Source organism: Gambusia affinis, linkage group LG06 (assembly GCF_019740435.1).
Source record: "Gambusia affinis linkage group LG06, SWU_Gaff_1.0, whole genome shotgun sequence".
Taxonomy (NCBI): Eukaryota; Metazoa; Chordata; class Actinopteri; order Cyprinodontiformes; family Poeciliidae; genus Gambusia; species Gambusia affinis.
Genome location: NC_057873.1, coordinates 26,750,585 through 26,772,307, shown reverse-complemented (window position 1 = coordinate 26,772,307; position 21,723 = coordinate 26,750,585). Strand labels below are relative to the sequence as shown.

At 39.2% G+C, this 21,723-nt stretch overlaps 1 protein-coding gene across 2 annotated transcripts in view; it reads right to left on the bottom strand.

Annotated features, from left to right (window-relative positions):
- Positions 1 to 21,723, bottom strand: part of rtn4rl1b (reticulon 4 receptor-like 1b) — a 195,210-nt gene that overhangs the window by 107,775 nt on the left and 65,712 nt on the right. The window lies entirely within an intron of this gene.

Below are 21,723 nucleotides of genomic sequence, written 5' to 3'. Positions count from 1 at the left end.
GATGGATTCGCACCAAACCTGTTTGGTTTGCTTTAACCAAACTCTTTCATTTGGGGAGGTGTGAATGTGTAATCGAACGCTGACGGAGACCAAAAAGTAATGGAGGATTGGAAAGGGTGGAGGGCGCTGGAGCACTGGGAGGAGGCAGAGGACACGAGGAAGGAAGACAGAAAAGAGGGGGCTTTTGTTTTTCCTTTCTGCCTCACTCTAATTAGACAGAGTGAGTGGAATCTCAATGGCAGGATGCACAGGGAGTAACAGATGTACTGAGAAGGCTTGAAAGAGAGAAAAGAGGGTAAAGCGCTACAGCTTCATGTACCTGAGGAGTGAAGACAGCTACAAGATAAACAGGCTTTGAGACAAATAGTGAACAGAAAGGCTCTGTTCCCAGCTGCATTAGGTGAGTCGGTGCAGAGGCCTGGTGGTTTCCCACTCTGCTGAGCGAACTATTGACGAGGAGGACGCCGCGACAACCTCTACTGTAGATGCTCTTTTCTGAGCCGACAGGTCGGCTCCCAGGACGAGCTCTCTTAAGAATTACCATCTTTGCTGGCGAGTTTTTAAAGACATACTTCAGTCATGCATTTTCACATGCTCTCAAGTCTTTCAGGATCGCAGGTTTTTCAAAGTATTGGTGTCTTTAAAACTTTGTTGATGAGTGACGGGAGGCTGGAGGGGGAGATTTGAGAGACGGATCGGTTTGGACGATGCAGTTATGCGGACAGAGGAAGCTCCATTAGGAAAAGGTTTATTTTCAAGTTTAAGGTTTAAATGAACTCTTAGAATAATTAACTTGTACCTGGACAATGTGAACACTGATGCCTAAATGATTTAGGTTTTTGACTTTTATTTTGGTGACAGATATGCTAACTGGAAGTAGCATTTTTATTTTATTTTATTTTTTCCCTGCCCTGGGGTCTTTTATGGGCTCTAGTGTACCTTATTCGACAGTAGGCTGACAGGAAAGGGGGGAAGACATGCAGCAAACATCGGCCGGGTCCGGGAATCAAACCCGCAACGGCCGCGTCGAGGACTGAAGGCCTCCAAATGTGGGTCGCGCTATCCCCTACGCCACCACAGCACGCCCCTGGAAGTAGCATTTTTAAACGAATGAGTTTTCCTGCATTGAAAAGCTCATACGAGTACTGAACTGCTTGTTTAGTTTTGTAAAGTATGTGTAAGTAAAGTTGAGAATGGGAAGGACTTTGTGTTTTTCCACTTTCTTCCTACTTAAAATTTTAAACACCTGACACCCAAATGTACTGTATTTAGCAAAACACAAGATCTTCTCAAAGAAGATTTCTGAGAAAGCTTTAGATTACTTTTTGGGCATTATTACTCACTGGCAGCCATTCCTTGGTTATTAAGAAACATTTACAGGCATCTTCAAATTTGGAGCAGAACCTTGAGAACGATTCGCAGACCTTCGGAGAAAACCCAGGAGTGAAAATAATTGAAGCATTTTAATTCATTATTTGCAGCAGAGGAAACTAATTAAAGGGATGCTTCTCTTCACAAACATAATGCAAAACACAAATCGGAACATTTTGATCAACCTTCAACATCCTCAGCTGATTTGGTGACTGTTTTTGTTGGAGACCTTGACAGTAGAAGCAGATGTATGCGATCAAAATCACAACCCCAAGTTGATGAAGACAATACAAGTAGAGACAATGGTAGAAAAAACAAAATGTTTTAGGGATTATTTATAAGTTTAAACACTGATAAAGGTCCAGAAATATTACATGTCTCTGCAATCAAAATATGGAACCTTTGAAATGTTTTCTGTGACCAAAAGGAAGAAGCGCCGGAAATTCAAACACTCAAAATGATCCATGCGGCCTTACATTTTACTCCTTCATTTTACATCATTCCTGTGTTGTTAAATATTCCAGAACTCTAAAGTCTTCCTTATGTTTTCCCGATGCGTACGACGGAAAGAAATCTCTTCTTTTTTGACGTCTCAGAAATGTGCATTCCCTCGTAACTATGGCAAAAAAATACATGCAAACAAATCTAATAGCATATTCAATTCATGTGTAAACTAAATCCAGGACATTGTAATGTATACAAGCTCCAAAGCCATTACATTGATGTCAAAGGTTTTGCGTAAATTAATTATTTGCAGGAATATTAATGCCTTTAGATGAATTTGAAGCGTTTGGTCAGGGCTGAATGATCACACAGGAAACAGCTTCAATTAATCTACGAAACATTTTAGTGGTGGTCTACAATTTTCACCAATATCCAGTCCACACAGGAGAACCCTATTTGTAAAGAGCATTTAGAGAAGCCAGACACGTTTTGCTGCCATAATACTGCGAGTCTTTGCTGCTGTAATACTGACCGGATGTTGGATCCCTGAGATCAGAAATGGTAGGATTTCTGTAAACTGGTGGTAATGTGGCACAGACACATCAAACCCATTTCGTATCCACACAAGTTTGATGTGTGTGACATGTCACGACCGTCCATACCCAAACCTACGCCCATGGTCACCACTATGGTTGACTGTTATACTTTCTTCTAGACTTATGTGACAAAATGTTGTATAAAATTTAGCTTTTACCTCCACATCTTTTCCTAAAAGTTTTAGCAATCATTGACATTTTTTCTCAGGTATATGTAAGACGACTTTCTGTGTCCTTTTTGTGAAGCTGTGATTTTTACCTTTACTCTTCCATAAAGGTTTATTTAAATAGCACATTAACAACATCAGCTGACCAAAGCGCTTCGATAATTACTGCATCAAGACAAAAATAAGATAAAATAAAGAATAAAAATAGAATTGATAAAAATGTGATGATAAAATTGGCAATAAAATGGCAATAGGAATAAAATCCAAGATGTACATTTATTTCCCCCAAACTCTCACCTCTATTAAACACCACATTTCTTCTTATTTAAACTGGTGTTGAAGGCCAGAGAAAATCTACATCTTTATTACCGCTCAATTATAAACACTGACCTTAAATAATATGAAAGAGATTTCAGAATGTGGAATTTTGAAAATATGTACGTTGGAGAAAATCCGCTCTGAACTTGTTCAGATTAAATTAAGGTCACAAGTAAACAAGTTAAAATGCGTCATAAGCTCATGCAAACGTTTGGCTTGTAATGTAAATGTACTTAATGTATAAACTGAGATAAAAAGCCTTTTGAGTTAAGAATCGATGCATTTACTTTGTAAATGAGCTACATCTGGAGCTACATCAATTACTTAAGACACCAAATGATGAGAGCTGTACGCTCCATGTCAGTATTGGTGTGCAGATCCGAAAAAGCGGCACACAGATCTTTTATTCTTTTTACTTCCAAGCACTTTGAAGCTTTATTCAGCAAACAAAGATCCAGCCTTTATGTGTTGTTGTTCAGCTACTGTGAATATAGCAAACAAGCAATGGAAATAATGGGCTGTTTCCTTTATTTTTATTGTCGTTTTATCTTTTCGTTGAATTTTATTCTTTTCTTAAGACTTTAAGAATAGATTTATTTCTTTAGAAAATAAAAAAGGCTGGCCCACTGTTATTAGTCAAGGCTGCTGGTGAGTCGAGTTTCCACTGCATACCGACGAGGTTACCCAAACAGACGACTTCATTATCATTTCTTTTTAGAAAGCAATGTTTTTAATACCTGAAATATGCAAAAAAAAAAATCAAAAATAAAAAAAAATCAATGATTTAGCATAGTTTTGTCTTTGTAAAGCATGAAAATACGTTTAATTATTTAATGTGCGACGCCAGGGGAGACTCCTGCACAGATTGTGTAGCTTTGTTCATCGACTGCTTACTGAGATCTGAGGCAGGTAGCTTCATCAAATATTGAGCCACGTTTCAATTGGAACTGTCAAAATGTGAATGAGGATTGCTCACTTGAAAGCGAGACGATCCATCAGCACATCGGAATCCGCAAACACCAGATCCCGTCTTGAAACCCGCTTCGAATGCTCCGCTTATGAAATGCATTATTAATACGTTTTGTCTTCCATCTCCGCCGGAGTTATTTGTGTGAATGTTTACGTCGAAGGGAAAGTGTGAGGACCGAACTCTGCTTTCAGGTTCATCGTGAAGGGAAGAAACTCTCCTTGACCGTCGTGTGTGTTTTCTGGAAAAACGAGGTTTGCTTTATTTCCAAAGGTTTTCTTTTAGCGGCAGAATATTAGTGATTGGAATAAAAAAATAATAAAAAATCGCGAACAGCAAAGGGCTCAGCAGGCTGGCATGAGATAACAGAAAGTGGATCAATTGAAAGCACGGTTAGGTTATAAAACGTGATTGCAAGCTTTGTTGATTTCATGATTGAATTTGAAAGAGTTCAGTGGGGTTTGAATATTTTTGGAAAGTAAAAACTGTTGGTTGATGATGCTGGTGCTCTCCCTATCATGAATGAAGTGATTTATATATTTGATGTATTGTCCATAATTGTTTAGCACTTTCATTGTATATCGCTTTGCTTATTTTTAGTCTTTTCTTACTTGGTGTTACTTGGGACTTGAATAAACTTGAACTTGAACAATTTTTCTATATTACCGACTGCGGTCTGGAGATTTGTTCACATTCCTTCACTTACAAAGAAATCTCTTTGCCACTGCGGATAACAGATCAGATTTGAGTGTTTTTGTTTTTTTGTTGTTTTCTTTTTACCTCCAGAGCTGTGGTTGTACTTTGTCACGTTCAAGGTCTTTAAAGATGGCGGATCGGACGCGGAGCGGTATTCAAAACGTAAGAGGAGCAAAGACCTTCGACAGTGAGGCCACGTTGCTCTGAAGACTCCTACATCATTTCCACGGCACAGTCACAGAATCACCCGACAAGAAAGAATGACGGCTCGTAGCGCGAGGCGGCGGCGGCGCTGCGGCAATAATCCAGTTTAATATGAAACCCAGTGCAGACTGCAAAGACGCAACACATGTTTTTTAATGAGGGAGGCAATTAGGTTGTGTTTCTGAGGGTCCGTGTGTGTGAGATTGTTAATTTCAATTACAGGATGCATTAGTATCCACCTCAGCACTCCTCCCTCTGTGGGGAAATCTCAGCAACCTCAACTATATTCGGGAGCATAACTAAATTTAGACTGAGTACGTAGGTAAGCCTGCAATTAGGAGCAGCAGATCTCTAGTTTGGAATGTGTGTGTGTGTGTGTGTGTGTTGGGGGGAGAGAGGAGGACGAAACAATCTCTGCAAATAACATTTGATCTTTCTGAGTTTTGGCCTTTGCTGAAGGGAAGAGGTGCTGGCCTTCTGTTTTTCTTTTTGCATTAAACGGACTGTGAAGTTTAAGTGGTGGTGTTTTGTTTATGAATGAAGGCAAACATGCTTCAACTAGTAATGCAGCTGGGCAAAAAAACCCCAATGAAAACAAAAAACCCCACCCAGATGGAAACAGGTCTCTGAATTTTAGGTTATCTGAATTCTGCACTTATTTCCCGGTGGAAAAATAATGACTGTCGGCGTGGAAGGGCAGTCACCGAGGTGAGGAGCATTGCTGCTTTTTTAAAAACAGAAACAGGAAGTTTGACAATCAGAATCCATCATTTATGTGTCAGATTGAAGCAAACTATTACTATTCTGTACCTGACCTTACCTGAAGATAACACATTCATGGGAACACATCTATTTTCTTCAGGAATTTCTTTCTATTTTGGACTTTCTTATTGATGAAACAACAGAAAGCAGTCTTGATAACTGTTATTGACTGCTGTAATTTTGATAGGTTTGTGTTTGCGACAATTTTGGGGGGGAAAAAAACTTTGTGTTTGTCTTGAGTTTAAGAAGGTCAACAAAATTTTTAGTATCACTGGTTACAGTTTCTCCCGCATTTACCTTTGATAAAAATGTTGAAAAAGCCTCAAAATGACTTTATAATTTTTAGCATGAGATGACAATAAAAGGACAAATGAGAAAAATGCAACCTTTGGTTAATTCAATTTGGGTCGTTTTGACAAAATTGCTGGCGGAAAATTGATGTTCTGCTGAGTCACATCTGTAGGATTTGCTTTCGTCGTCGATCAGCATGTTGAGGAAATGCAACACACAACTTCCTGTTTTCTGAGTTTACAGGAAAGCTCAGAATTATTCATGTTAGGTTTGTAGCACTATTTAGATTTTACGTGCATTTTTCTTCTGACTGCTGGCAAAACGAAAGTTTGCTTTAAATCTTCAGCTGAACTGCCGGCTTAAATCTGACAGAGTCTGTGTTGGGAATTAAAAATTAAGGTGATGGCACAGAGGCCTTCCAACCTCTCAGATTGTATCAAAATAGTAAATAAAACCTTAAAAAGAAGCTTTTTGAGCATTTAGAAAACATTTTATTACTGTAGTCAGTTTATTGAGAAAGGTGTGAATAATATGATATGGTATTTCCTAAATAAAAAGATGGCATATCGATTGTTGAACTCGCCTAAACCTGTCGATATCCACGCTAAGAGCTGCGGTTAAAAAGGTTAAGAGGGATGGATTAAAGAGGCTGGATAAGAACTGGAGTTCGTGTTGCTCCTACACAGTGATGACGACAGTAAAGGAGCAGTAGCAATATTCTGTCAGCTTATGCTGCAACAAAATATTTATTTTTTTTACTTGGGCCATGATATTTTAACAGGTTAACTTGGATTAATACAATTTTGTAATGCAGTCAATTGCATTTTAGTTCCACCTGGAACCTTTGAATTCACGTGTTTCTGGTACAGCCATAAATCTGAAGCACAAGCGACATCCGACTCACTGGGGGTTCATTTCTACCTGAAAAAAACAATCTGATTGGATGCTGGAAAAGACTTGGTGTTTTCAAGTTCTCCTAGAAGGAGTTAGCCTGTCACAATTCAAGCTAAAATAGCTTTTTACACAGTATTTACTTTGGGAAATACTGTGTAAAAAAACCAAAAAAACAGAACGTAATTACAAATGACCAACTGGGAAAATCAGATTTTCTCAGAACTAAGCTCTAAGGTTTGGGCTAACGTCAGTCAGCCTGGGTGATTATCAGACAGAAAGGCTATAATCAGCATTGAAAGGGTTTTTAGAAAATATTTGGTTCGTTCCGCGTTGCGACAAAACGGCTCAACTAATCTTTAGTGTAATGCCATTATTATTGTTGACACGGTGTCAGCTCAGAAGCTATAATGTGGCACATCACAGAGTCATTTTGTGTTTATATATATATATATATTTACAAATGGTTGAAGAGAGGCTGGTTTGATAGGGAAAGAAAACAAAATTAATCTAACAAGCTCTGCTTGTTGTTATGCGCGTGCCTGGTCTCCAGCTGAATGACAATGACGAGGCGTCCGCTTCCCGCTATATACACTCCATTGTGAATAATGAATATGTGAGCACGCTGCAAAACAAAGGCAAATGGAGGAATTAATTCAATGAAATGAAAAGCCTGCGCTGCCAGATAAGCCATACGGCGGATAGGAAGTGCGACGGACGGTTTTTTGCTGAGCCGGATGGATTGCTTTGCCGGGTCTCCGTGTGACAATCGGCCCATTCAGTGTCCGGTACGTCAGTCTTGTAGCGCAGGCCGGAGTTTCTTGCATCATTAATTCAGCATCTCCCTGGCAGAGCGCTTTGGCCGCTCCATCAGCATATGGACGTGCTAAATTCCAGGAGAAATGGAGGTCAGGGAGCAACTGAAAAAACCTTTATGGAAACTGGGGAGGAAATAATATTTACACACATCTGTTATGTGCGAAGATAAGCAGTTTGCCGAAGCGGGGGGATGAAGCGAGCCTTTTCCCGAATGAGAGACGCCGGTTTGAGCGTCAGACCAGAGACGGGAATCAGTATTGAGGTCTGCATTTAGCTAGATTCGCGGCGGTGGGTCGGGGCCCGCAGGGCGGGAACTTGAGAGTTTTGCTCTGCAGCAGAGCCAATCAGCTGTCAGCGAAGCCAAGGCAAGCACAGAGCTACAGAGAGTCTGGGTCTGCGTCAGTGTGATGGGAAGGTGATAAAGACAGGCAGCCATCGGTCCAAATGCCTCGGAGTGAAAGACGGGATGAAGAAGAGCAGAATGACTGTAAGACCTGCATCATGGCTCCAGATGGTGAATCACAGTTTACTGTAAATTGCCTCTTCTTGTTGTCACATCCAACACTCATTACAGCGAGTCTGGAATAAAGTTCCTTGTAGCATTTTTGTGACATTTGCTCACTTGCATTGCTTACCTCAGGACAAAATTTGTTTGAAAAGGAAAGAGAGCAAAAAAAAATATCATGTTGCTTGAAGGCATCAGTCAGGAGAAGGGAACAAAAAACATCCATAAAATTATGTATGCATAAATGTAAATAAGACGGACATCAAAAACCAGAGGGGAAAAAAATGAATGAAAATGAGAGTCAGCTTTATTAACGTTTGCGACAGGGAGTTTTCCTTCAGTTTCACTTTGCTCCCAATGAAAACTTTTAGAAATCATTTAAAAAACATCAGGAGACAAAAAAAAATAACATTGTGGTGCTGTCAGTTTTCGACATATGAAAGTAATCTTGACTTTAACACAACTGAAAAGAGCCACAAACTTCCACGTTGGTTTGACAACTGCAATGACGGAGGAGAGACAAAAGCAGGTTAAGTACCGCTGGCGAGTGGACGCAGGTGATTAATGGGCAACGGGGAACCAGCCGACGACACGGCGATCGGGAAACTGGTTACTGTGGTTACAGTGCAGAAACTGAACGATCCAAAGTGGAAAAACGATCAGATTATTAACGGACAACTCAGACCTCGACAATAAGTCAGCGACGTCAAAAAAGAAGTGAACAAAGTAAGCACACATCTTGTCAAAGTTCCAATAAAATAAAAATTCTTTGAAGAAATGCATAATAATAATAATATCTTAATAACAATTAAGATAAAGAAAAATTAAGATTCAAGTTAAAACCAAACAGCGGACACAATTAAAAAGTTGTCTGTTAACCAAATTCAGTATATTCTCTCCTTCAAAGTTCATTTCATGCTGTATGAAACGCACCAAACTAGCATTTACTCTCCAAGCAAATAAAAAAATGCAATGAAAAAAATCACTTCTAAATGCAGCATATTTGCAAAGTGATGCTTAACGTCATTTCAAGCTGCAGGCATATGAGCTAGATTTCCCTCATGCTCCTTCTTGACTTCCTGCCATTTTTAAACATTAATTTGCCCAGAGAGCTGACTGGGCATGTTTCGCTACACTTCCCTGCTAAGCAGTCTTAGAGCTACACAGATTTACACCGGGGAGCACGTATGTGGCGACAACAAGACAACGAGATGTTGCTTCAGCGTTTTCCTCAAAAGGTCAGCAACTCTGATTTCTTCGGCAAACTTCTTAATTTGTCTGCAAGAGAATCGACTTTGTAGATTCTTTTTAATCAGCTCAGCTTTTTAACGGCATCAACGTGAAAGTTCCCCCGAAATATGCAAATGTGTGTCCAGTAATACGTTTGCCTTTGATGCATATTTTTTTATTTAAGTAAAACAAATAATTCTTGCCAGTTTTCCATGTTTTTTTCCGACTGATTTAGGACTATTTTGCACCTTTTCTCAATCAGGTCCGGTTTTAATTCTAATTTGACTCAGAGAAATCCGACCTTCTTAATTGACGACATTATCAGTTCCTTTCCGTTAATATGTCTCATCCAAAAAAGGTTTTAGGATAAAAAAAAAAATCTTTGTGTATTAATCAAATGTTACAAACTTGTATTTCTGTAAATTGGATAATAAATACTGATAAGGGTTATAAAATTCTCCCTCTCTTTTACGTTCGTCAGTCATTGATCCCAGATTCTCAGGAAACCCGATCCACGTGTGAGAACAAGTCGTGCATTTTGATGCGCATGTTGCTCCATAGTTCAGAAAGTTGACCCGATTGAGCGAAACCCATGTGATTTTTGGATTCAGCGCAACAAAATGACCCTAAAGCAGTTGAAAACCCCCAGAAAGTTTGTTTTGTTTACGATATCGAAACCAAAGCCTGTCAGTTCTGTTTCCTTTATTTTCACTCTCAGCCACTGCTTTCTGTCCCCTGAACTCATCCCATTACTATGCACGGCATCATATCATGCATTCTTAACCAGCCCTCGCTGCATTAACCTTTGCACATCGCCAAAAAAAATACATGCTAAAAATCTTAGGGAGGTCACACAAGGTGGAAGGAGGACTGTAAGTGGTCTAGGAAGAGCCGTAAAATGTGCAGCATTTTCCCTCCTCTGACTGTCTTGGTCTGCACTTTTACAAGTCCATTACAGGAGGATGAGGGACTTAAAGATACCAACGCTCCTCCCCACACACACACACCAGAACCCCGTCTGGCTCCCAGAGGAGACTTTTTTTTTTTTTTTCAAACGCTCAAGATTTTCACAACCTGCTGACCGGCCAGCTCTGCGTGTTTAAATTCAGAGGAAGAGCACCTGAACTTTATCTCGGCCGACTTTTAGCTGGACATTTAAAGGTATTCCCAGCGGTTGACGGCGGCACACTCACACACACAAAAAAGAGGTAAAATCAATTTAGGTAAAGATTTAGTTTTATCAAGCGGTGCTATTTATTTAAATATTTTTTGTTGTTGTTTTTTTTGGTCACACTGAAACTACACAACATGCAGATTACATGAGTGTTGCAGCAGCTCGTCTCCGATGCCGGTTTAGGAAAATACTTGGCTGTGATTTAAGACAAAATAGAGACAAGAGAAGAAAAACTGCACTTTGCTTTCCTTTTCTTTTAGTTTTTTTTTTTTGTAACAAGACAGAATGCATTATTTCAGACTGCAGTGCGGCAATGGAGCTGGACAGCAGCAGCAGGCGGTAAACTAAAGGAAACATATAGAAATACTTTGTTTTTGGAAAGGTTATGTGGAGCAATTTGAACTTTTTTTGTAAGACCATGTTACAGCAAAAATAAATCTTTTAAAAAAACGAAATTGCAAAAGCTTGCCACAGAGTTATCAAAAAATAATTTTAGGCATTTTATTAAAATAAAAAACGAAAACATTGCAACATCCTGGAGAGACTATTGATTATTGAAACATAATACCAGCCCTACTGTAGAGTCCAACGCTGGTTAAATGTGCTGTTTTATAGACGAAGAGTTTGATGGATTTTTTATTAATGTATTGGGTTGTGAATTTGAAAGCAAATGTTTTATCTTACATGACTTGGACTTACATGCAGGACAAAAGCAAAATTTTGACCAAAATTCGAGAAAAAAAAAAAAAAAAAAGGTATTTTATTTTATCATTGTTTATAATGGTAAAGTTCAACATTGCAACAATTTTTGTGTCCTTTTATAAAATCTCATTATACCAAGAAAGCCATTTTGTTTGCTACAGTACTTTCATTAGATGACTAATAAAATCAGTTTCTATAGAAATTATGCTTTTCACAGCCACTGGTTGAAATAAACAAATACAAATTCTATTTAAGCACATCTCTTTCAGTCTCTATCTTTGAATTAACTTTCTATATCTGGATATTAATTTGTTTGCTAAAATTCTGTTTATATAGTTCATTTTAATTTCACTTTTTTTCTTTTTGTAGCTTCTGAAAACTTCCGTAGTATTAATCATATCGTCCTGGGTTTTACTTTTACCAGCATGTTGTCTGTCTTTACTTTGCTGATTCATTAACTAAGCTCTGTCAAGTCAAGGTCTGATAAACTGCAATCAACAACCCATAAAAAACTACGAGGGGATTCTGAAACTCCAACTTCCATCTTCACCAAACGTGCAGTAAAGTCGACAGTATGAGGAGGTAAATCTGAACTGCGGCCCTCGGCCCCCCGAGGCTCTTTGTTCACATCTACTGTAAGAGTCTTAACAACAAAACAACTCCAGTTCCCCCTCTGGAATATTTGACTAAGCACAGTAGCTCACCACATCCTCTATTTAGCATTTCAACATTAGCGCCTCGGCGCTTCACTTCCTCTCTGGCGTTCATTTGGAGTTTAAAAGTTCATTCGAGCTTCTAGCTGAATTGTTTAAGACGACTATTATCAGTGTTCGGGGAAAATGATGAAATCAGGTATGTAGGTGAAATAGAAATTGTTTCTTTTTTACTTCTTTTTTTTTTTTTGTTAAACATGGAGAGTCATTAAAACAAACAAACAAACAAAAAAAGGTAAGGCAGACTGCGGTACGACTCGTAATAGTTCGACTGCCTCCGAATAAATTTAGGTTTAATAATTAGTTGCAAGGTTTGAACAAATTAACTCTGTGGTCCATAGTTACTAATGTCAAATATTCAAATAAATGAGTCGTTCCAACACACTGACCTCTACTTGATTGGAAAATAAGAATAATAAGAAAAATAATTGCGGTGGAAGAAATTTGTTGAAATGTCCATACAAACCTTAGTGACTAGAAGTGTTGGCAGTGCAGTGTAATATTTACATCTGAAATTGGATATTAGTTCTCGGATATCAACATGTGATCATGTTGCAATCGCAAGATTAAAAACTGAAAGCTTTCCTAACTGATGAGCATTTTGATTGGGTTAATTACTTTTAGCGACAAGCTAACATGATTCCATCAACAGGATGGCTGCAGAAAGTGGCGTAGTATTATTATTATTGTCAGAAAAAAATATCATCAATACACAAGTACAAATTAACATTTTTCAAAATGTTTTTCATGCAAATCAGTCATGGTAGAAATATATATATATATTTTCTGTCAGGTTTGTTAGGAAAACCTTTACTTTTGTCATTTCCTGTTAACTTTTGTAAATTTCACTATTTGTGTATCATGACTAAATCAGTACTTTAAGCCAAACATGCTGTGAGTATTAATAAAAAGTGTCTTTTTAATCCTCATTGTTGGTTTGTTTGACACGCAAAAACAAACTGAAAAAGTCAAAGTAGCGATGTTCTCCAACTTAAAATGTCTAATTAAAATGTTTTGTGGTTCCTCAAACAAGACAAGAACATAGTACTTATTTCAAAATAACATTTTAGAACACCTTTGGGTATCTCTACCCTCATTCCTTTGTAATAATAATAATAATAAGAAAAAAAAGTTAGCTTTTATTTCTGTAACATAATGTAGATGCTTTTACATCCATTTTTGCAACTTCAAATTTAAAGTGATTTCCTGCAGCACAATTAGTCGTAAAAGCGGGTGAAGCGTCCCACTGTAACGAAGCGTGAAGTGCAAGAAACGACCTGCAGCACAAAATGTCATAAGCCTCAAAACAGCCAGGATCCCCCCCCCCCTTCACTCTGATTCCAGTTTGATTTAAAAAAAAAAAATGAAATCACAACTTGATCCTATTTGCATATTATTGATAAAAAAAAAAGCGACAGACTGATGTTGATGCTGTGTTTTGGCATTTTAAAACAGCAACCCACTGATTGGCCTGATGGCTGTGATAAAAGGTCACCCTCTCGCATCGCAGGATGAGTCTTCATCCTGACGGGTTCCTGCTGTTTGTAACCAAAGCTCAGACACGCTCAGGTTTCCACCGCGCCGCACGCTTCACAACCCAGAAGTTATGTACCGTCAGCATTGGCCACATACACAAAGACCTTTTTTTTTTTTTTAAAGATAGTGAACACCTCAATGAACGGCCCTTTTATGAGAGGGATGAAAGAAACCGAGAGCCATCTGAGTCGCGCTCCGGAACATAAATCACGTGAGGATTTTTCACCAAACTACGCGGCCGTGGCGTCATTTATCACGTCGCACGTCCGTGGTCCTGTGATGACTTTAAGTCGTCTCACATCACTTTCGGCCCCCCCGGCAGTTGCCTGCGTGCCGCTCCGTCCCGCCAGGTTAGCTCGCCCCCCGGTGCATGAACAGCCAACACCCGCGCCGAGTCTGAATAATAACCGCGACCGGGTCGTTTCTATATATAGCTTTCAAAGTTCAGGGCGATCGTACGGATCAAATGTGATGTAAGCTGACTTATGTTTCTCCGGTCATTTATCAAAAAGATTTAATATGTTAGATGATGTATGTTGTCCATACACACACACACTTCTGAGAGGGAGAGAGTTACTAGAGTTACTTTGAAAAACCAAATGTTACCTTAAAGATTTTTTTCTTTTTGTTTTTTTACTATTATTTACACAGATATTTTTTAGAAGCGTTGCCATGGTTTCAGAAGGGCTTGCCAAAGTCCTAAGGATGAAATCAAGGTGATGCTTTATGGGTGGGATTCACAGCCAGGCTGTAAAGCTCATCTCACTCTGCTAAACAAGTCAAAAGAAAAAGGACAACACATCAGTTCTACTTAGTCTGCTCAGATATGGTGGCACCTAAAATTGGATTTATTGGCGACGTACACAAACCATCAAGTGTTTGCCATAAACAAAATAAATAAAAACAAATTAAATAGCTCAGCACGACTGGCATACAGGTGAGTGGTCCAAATTATCATCATCATCATCAACTTTATTTATGAAGCACTTTATACACCGACAGGACCAAGGTGTTACACACAATCATAAAATACAATGCGATTATAAAATAGAAAAGACTGAAATATAAAATACATACAGACACAATAAAACAAATGAACAAATAAAACAAAGTATAAACTCAGACTGTGCCAAAAGCCAAAGAAAAAAGATGGGTCTTAAGAAGGGACTTAAAAACAACGAGTGAAGAGGCCTGTCTCCAGAAGATCATTCCATAGTTTAGGAGCTGCCACAGAAAAAGCTAATTATGTACACTGTAAAACTTAATAACTGTTGCAGTCTCAATATTAGTGTTGCTTTAACCACTTTAAAGTAACAAAGTGTATTGTATTTTTATTTTAAAAATACAATAAAAGACAAAAAGAAGTCCAGCTCCTATGCCTGCTTCATCCAGTGCTAACGACAGACATGCAGTACTCAGTTGGAAACAACCAATCAGAGCTAGGAGGAGGGTCTTAGCGCTGTCAATCAAGCTTGTGTGCACACCACTCACACTCTCCCACTTGCTCTCTGCTACACTACTGTGTTTTTTTGCATGCATTTCGCAGGACACTAGATGTGGGCCTCTTTTATTGATCCCCACCGTCACCATGACATTTTTTCTCCAAGGATTTTCCTCATTTTTGATTTTTATCCATTTTGCCCTCTGGATTCTACATTATTCCAGGGAAGAAAAGCCTGTCCTGGGCATTACTGAGCCACTGCCGTGCTTCATTGCAAGCATGGCAATCTTTTCTTTTTTTAAAGTTTTTTTTTGTCCGTTATGGCCTTTATTTGAACGTGCTAAGACAAGAAAGTAGGTAATAATGAGAGAGAGAAGACATGCCGCAAGGGTCACCGGCCCGGGAATCAAACTTGCGACGGCCGCGTCGAGGACTAAAGCCTCCATAAATGGGTTGTGCTTAAGCCCTGCGCCATCACATCACCCCAGCATGGCGCTCTTGTCAATACACTCTCTGTTGACGGTGGCAGCACTGACCATGACGGCCTGCAAAGCTCCAGTTTCCATTCAGTGATCCACAGACAGAATTCAAAAACCTCTTTGGCAAACTGGAGCTAAATGTTGTTTAGCTTTTGGTTCGACAGTGGAGAACAGCTGAAAGTTGCAGTTTGAAACAATGAACCAAATTTAAAGTGCAAATGAAATAATTTTGAATGATTTTACTCCAGAGCAGCAACAGTTGACCAAAAAAAACAAAAACTAAACAATTTGACTTTAGAAACAAAGGTGTGAGTTCTTATTAAGATTACACACAGCTAAGTTTTCACTGCAGTCACATGACTTAATCAATTAAGTGAAGTGAATTGGTCTTAGATAATCCCATGCACGGGTCAGTGGCCACACTTCTACTCGCAGTCAATTAATTACAGCTCTTCGCCCACCTAGCATTTTCATGCTTGACATTTCATCACGCCATCTTCCCGTCTTCCTCTCCTCTCTCTCAACCGAGAGCCGCCGCTCTCCCAAGCTTCTTGTTCTTCTCCCTTATGATCCCTCGATACAGTTTCTAATAGCGCACACGTCGTGTTAATCAGCGCTTTTGTCGGGCATCACAATGTCCCCAAAATTGCTGACTGCACGCGCCGCTCGTTGGGCGGTTGTGTCACAAAACGCTGGTGATTAGCTCACAGAGCAAACGTCTGGCTCTCAGTCACTGAGATCACGCACAATGTTTCTGCTGTCCTCTGAATGGTTTATATGGCACGTCCATAAAAGGCTCATGACACATTAATGAACAGACAATCAAAATTTACAACAGTTGGAGGATGTGATATGCAGCCCGTGTGGCAGCACTCCAAGATGAAGAGCCGTTGGAGGGGAAAGAAAAAAAAAAGTGTGTTTGATGTGCCTAGAAGTGTCTGGCTCTTTAAAGTATGTCCCCTTTGTATGCTTAATATTTCATTTAAAAGACGAATGTAAAAATTAATGTTCATTTTGTAAAAAAATTTTTTAAAAAGAGGCAATAACCTTTTATTGATGGAGGGTTTGGAGTAATGAAAACATCCACTCAAGCTAACTGCACTCAGTGACGTCCTGGAGGCAATTTTAAACATTTAGTTGTATTATATGGTTCTATAATATTGTACAGAATTAAAATTATTATTATTATTATTTTTACTGGACTTATGGGCAGATGTCAACTTTTAAATCCTGCTAGATAAGTAAAATGGAAAAGGTCACATCACCAGTTTGGCTAAATTTTAGTTATTTAAAACAAAACTATCAGTATTGACTGATATAAAATTGTTATATTGTGACATATTTTGTAGCCATAACATTCAGCACTGAAGTTTTTTTTTGTTGACAGGAAAAACTAATTTTCCCTTTTTTAATGATAACCCAAAGTACAACCAGATGTTGCCACGTGTTACCCAATTAGTAAACCCAGTCTAATTTTATGTAATGCTGCTGTTTCTATGACAACTCAGAGGTTTAAGTTGTGAAGAAATGGCACCAAAAATAACAAGAAACCCACCAGATATGTCATGGATAAAGTTAAGGAGTTTAAAGTCATTAAACTATATTTCAACGTCACATGGCACTTGGGTTCACTGCACTCAGTTGTGCTAAATTCAGCAAAACTATAGCTAGGTAGCGAATTACCTTAAACTTTTAGCCCTCGGTTTTTCTCTTAAGCTTTATGAGGGGTATAAAAATGAGACGAGGAGCTGGACCGAGTAAGAAAACAAAAACGTACCACTGTCACACGGAGGGAAACACATAAGGAATTCTCAATTGTTTGTTTTGTAAATAAAAATAAATAAATGCGTGTTTTGCATTCTAGAAGTAGGTAAATCTTTTTGACTTGGTAATGTTAGAAGTGGCTCGCCTGCTGAAAAGGTGCGAGCACAAAATCCCCACAGAATCTTTTGAAGTTTGAGGTGTGTGATTACCTTTCCCAAACACTCTGGACTGTTTTCATCTCAGGATTAGTGAAGTATGCGCACACGATGCGGATGATTCATAGCGGTAATATTCCTTCACTCCTTTCCACTCCGTTCTCCAGACAGTCGTAATAAAGAACCTAATGTCTTCAATTGTTCCTGAGTCGCTGCCTTCACGCCTTTTTCCATAGCATGAGAAAAATGATTTGATTGGCTTAATTCATTGAGGGTCTCCGTGAAGCTCTGCAGGTTTTAAATGCCATGCTGAGTTTGGCATGAAATGATCTCGTACAGGATTATACCTTTGAGTGTGCATTAATTTATAAACCAACAACAAAAAAGAGAGGCAGCTTTCATTTGGAAAAGAAGACAGAAAAGGAGGGAGGGGGGAAAAAGTCCCATGTCACTGTGACCTCTTCACACAACATCACTTATTGATTGATTACCAGTACTCAGGGTAAAACCCCTTACAAGGACGAGTGGCTTCGCCTCCCCACCTACTGCCTATACACACACACACACACGCACACGCACACACACACATGCAGACCAACACAGAAGCACAAACATGGGTCCTCCAGCGTTGGCATCGAACAGGTCTCTGAAGTACACCGCGCTTGTCTTTGTGTTTGATGACAAACTGGGCGGTGAGACGGGATCTCCAGCTATTCGGACAAAGTCAGAGTGTGTTCCACTTGGTAATGTGTGTTTTGAGGTGAACTTGGACGGCAGCACTTCACCGGTTAGACCAACATCATGAGCGGATATTATGCGAGCATATTCTGTACACAAGAAAAAAGTTTTCAGAAACCTTAGATACGTTTTTAACATGATGCGATCTCATTGTTTTGCATAAGTTAAAATTAGAGGTTGCGTTCGTGTCTTCTTCTCAGGTTTTTGTGCTGCTTCCATCAGCAGCTTTTTGAACAGTGCCACCACAGGCGAGTCGGGGGAACAGTGCAGTGTGAAAGCGAATCGCAGCAACTGAAAATGTGACAAATGCAGAATCAAATCTTACAGACTGGAACATTTTGAAAACACCCATAATATCCAACCCTAGTTTTGAACGCGTCGTCTCTCAAGCTAGTTTACGATGAACTTCATCACATGAAATTAGAGAGCAGAAGATGTGCATACAGACTGAAGGTGGATGCAACAATACTCTGTTAAACTATGCAGTAGAAACATTGGTTGTCAGCATTAGGGCCACGCTACTGTTACGCTGTAACCATGGATGCGATGCCAGATGGATCCATGCCTACTCCATCTAAATTTTGCAGATGGAAACTCACTGGATTACAAAACATTTTTCCAAACTCTGCTTGTCCACTTTGGGTGAGCTGGTGTGAACTGTCATGTAGCTGACAGGAACGGCACCCGGTTGGTGTTTCTGCTCCTGTCCTCCACCCGTTTTCAGGTTTGACATTTTCGTTTCGAGACAGTATTCTGCATAACTTGGCCATAGTGAGTTGATTTCCTGTGATCTTGTACCAGTCAGCACATTCTCCCTGGATGTTCTCTCTACTTTCACCAGACCCAGGAAGGTGGTCGTGCATAAAAATCCCCATAGATAAGCAGTTTCTGAAATACTCGGAGCAGCAAGTCAGGCACCAACAACCATGTCACTTAAGTTTCCTTTTCTGCCCCGTTCTGAAGCTTGGCTTGAACTCCAGCAAGTAATGTGTACCGAGTCTACAAGCCTAAATGCATTAAGTTGCTGCTTGGCTGAGTCGCTACTTCTGTTAACAAGCATCTGGAAGGTTGTACCCAATCGAGTGGCCGGTGAGAGCATAGGCTGGTCAAACTTGGGTTGAATTATTCTGCAATAGTGATGCTACAACCAAATACAGATTCTTTGAAAAATGGAGTTTTCATTCATGAGGTATCCCCCCCCCCTAACAAAACATAACAGAATTATTAGCAAAAATCTCATTTTATTGCACAAATTCAATAGAATGTCTTGTAATAAATGGATTTTTTAAAAGTAAATTTGTGCTGTAGAAATAAAGTGTTTCTATAGCACACCTCAGTGACAAACTACCATAAAAAACAATGCGGTAACTACTAACGAAACAAGCAATGAGCATTACATTTTGCAAAGTGCCATCATCAAAATCATCAAAACTAATCAGCCTGGTATGTATTGATCGATGTTCCAGTCATTATTAATCAAAAGCAGATCCATACAGTGTTAACTAAAAGTGTTTTCAACATTTTTGCAGTTTTCTGGAAGTTTGTTCCAGAGGATAAATGCAAACACCCGCCACAGCAGGCAGGTGTTGATCTGTCATGTCTGTCAGTTCAGCGGGAACATGACTCAGATCAAAACATGTTGACATTTATTTCTTCTTTAAAGCATTTTTTGTGAGTTAAAATTTATTTGCCGTACTCACCAAATTCCAGCCTTTGCCAAAAATAAAAACTAAAAAAAATTGCTGAACAGTTAATAACTGATGGCTGTATTTCTGTAAGCACACTAAGTGAACTTTTATTGTCATTTTTCTAGCTGGACTTGCTCTCTGCCTGAACAACAGCTAATGGTTACTATTTGTTGGTAAATGTAAACAAATATGTTTGTTTTCTTCCTCTAAGAGTCCACACTACCACACACCCAAGCAGCTCTTTAGATGTTTTTCTTTATAAGCAAATCAGTCAGTCGGATGCTAATGAATCAAGCTTTCGGTCGGACAGCAGATAGGAAGTGGCTGTGATGGATAAAAATATGAGGTTATGGCTACGAGCTGCAGGCCAGGGAATGAGGGGGCATAAACTGCCACCAAGCAGCTGTTAAGCTCTGCTGGCCCGCTGTGTGTTATTTATTGCTGCAATGGTTAGCATCTCAGCAGGGCGCCCCGCAAAGTGGGTCACCACATTATCCACCTCCCTTTTTAGCTCCGTCTCTATCTCACCTCCTTATCATGCGAGCCTTTCATCGACACAGACTCTGACATAAGTTTTGCCGTAGAAATTCACTCTCCTTCTCCAGAAGTGACAATTCTCCTTTTCTCAAATCAAAACAAAGATATATATTGCAATCTATCTTCTGACTTTTTCTCTCTAAATCCTTCTATCTATCTACATCTGTCTACATGTGTAGTCTCATTGGAGCACAAGAAGAGGAATATATATATAAGGAATGCACAATATTATCGGCAGGGTATCGGTATCGGCTGGTATTAGCTGTAAAATATTAAATGAATCACTGACATAAAAGTCAAACCGTTGTCATAAGAAACTGTTAAGTATTTTGTGTCTTTCACTTGTTGCTTGTGAACGGGTTGAGTTTAGTTTTGTGAAGATTTGCAAATTTGCTCCGTTTGAGTGTTGTCATTGTGTTAGAGAGAGCTGATGTCATGAATAAATTTGACATAAAGCAGGTTGAAAGTGTTACATTATTTTCAGCTTCCTTTTTACCATTTGGCACTTTGTAGCAGGATAAATTGACAAAGATAAATGCAATATTTTAATTCCACAGTAGAGAAAGCTATATGGTTTCAGCAAATAGGTGTAGGAAAAAAAATATTAGCATTGGTATCGGTCATTGGCCAAACGAGTTTCAGTATGTTGACATATCGAATATCGACCAAAAAGTCAATATTGTGCGTGCATATATATATATATATATATATATATATATATTCCTAACAAAGCTTTGACATACTGAGTAAAATGTAGGAGTGAATCATTTTTATAAGGAGATTTTCTCTTTGATTAAAGAGTCATGTTAGGAATAATAATAATAATAATAATTCAAAACTAAGTGTAAAACCATTTAGTTTTTTTTCCTGTTTTGTTCTGGCTGCCAAAAATGTCTAAAATTCAATTTATCATGTCCTAATGAGGACACTGTATCTTAGTCTTTTTCTGTTTCTATGGTTTGTAATTGAGCACCAGGCTATTTTTAATAATGTTATATTTCTATTTATTGTCTGGCAACAAAGCTGACTCCCCTCTCTGTAACCAGATCTACTTATTGGTATAAATAAAGTCACTTAGTCACTGGAGCCTACATGCATGACTTCACACACAGACATTGGAATACAGTATTTTTGTTTTGTTTTTCTTAAAGCCCATGTTTTCAAACAGTAAACACGTTTCTGTAATTCTTTCAAGTCCAGCCAGATTCCTGGCAAACATACGGAGGAATACGAGTTTCCGACTCGTCCTCAGAGAGCCTGATTGTCGGGCTGCGGGGCGATAAGGATGCGGCCTGCTGAGTCATCAGGGTTTCTCGCGATCCGTTGCCGGAGCCGTTTTTTCGACCCTCGAGGCTCCGGGTACTGCCAGGTTCCCACAACTCTTAAGAGCTGCACTGATGATTTGCAATCCCCTTTGCAACCAGCCTAAAGCCTTAATCAGAATCTCAATCCCAGCAGCCCCCGGGGCATGGGCGGGGCAGCTGCCTATTCCCACAGCCGGGTTGCTAGGAAACGACGCCGAGATCTAATAAAAC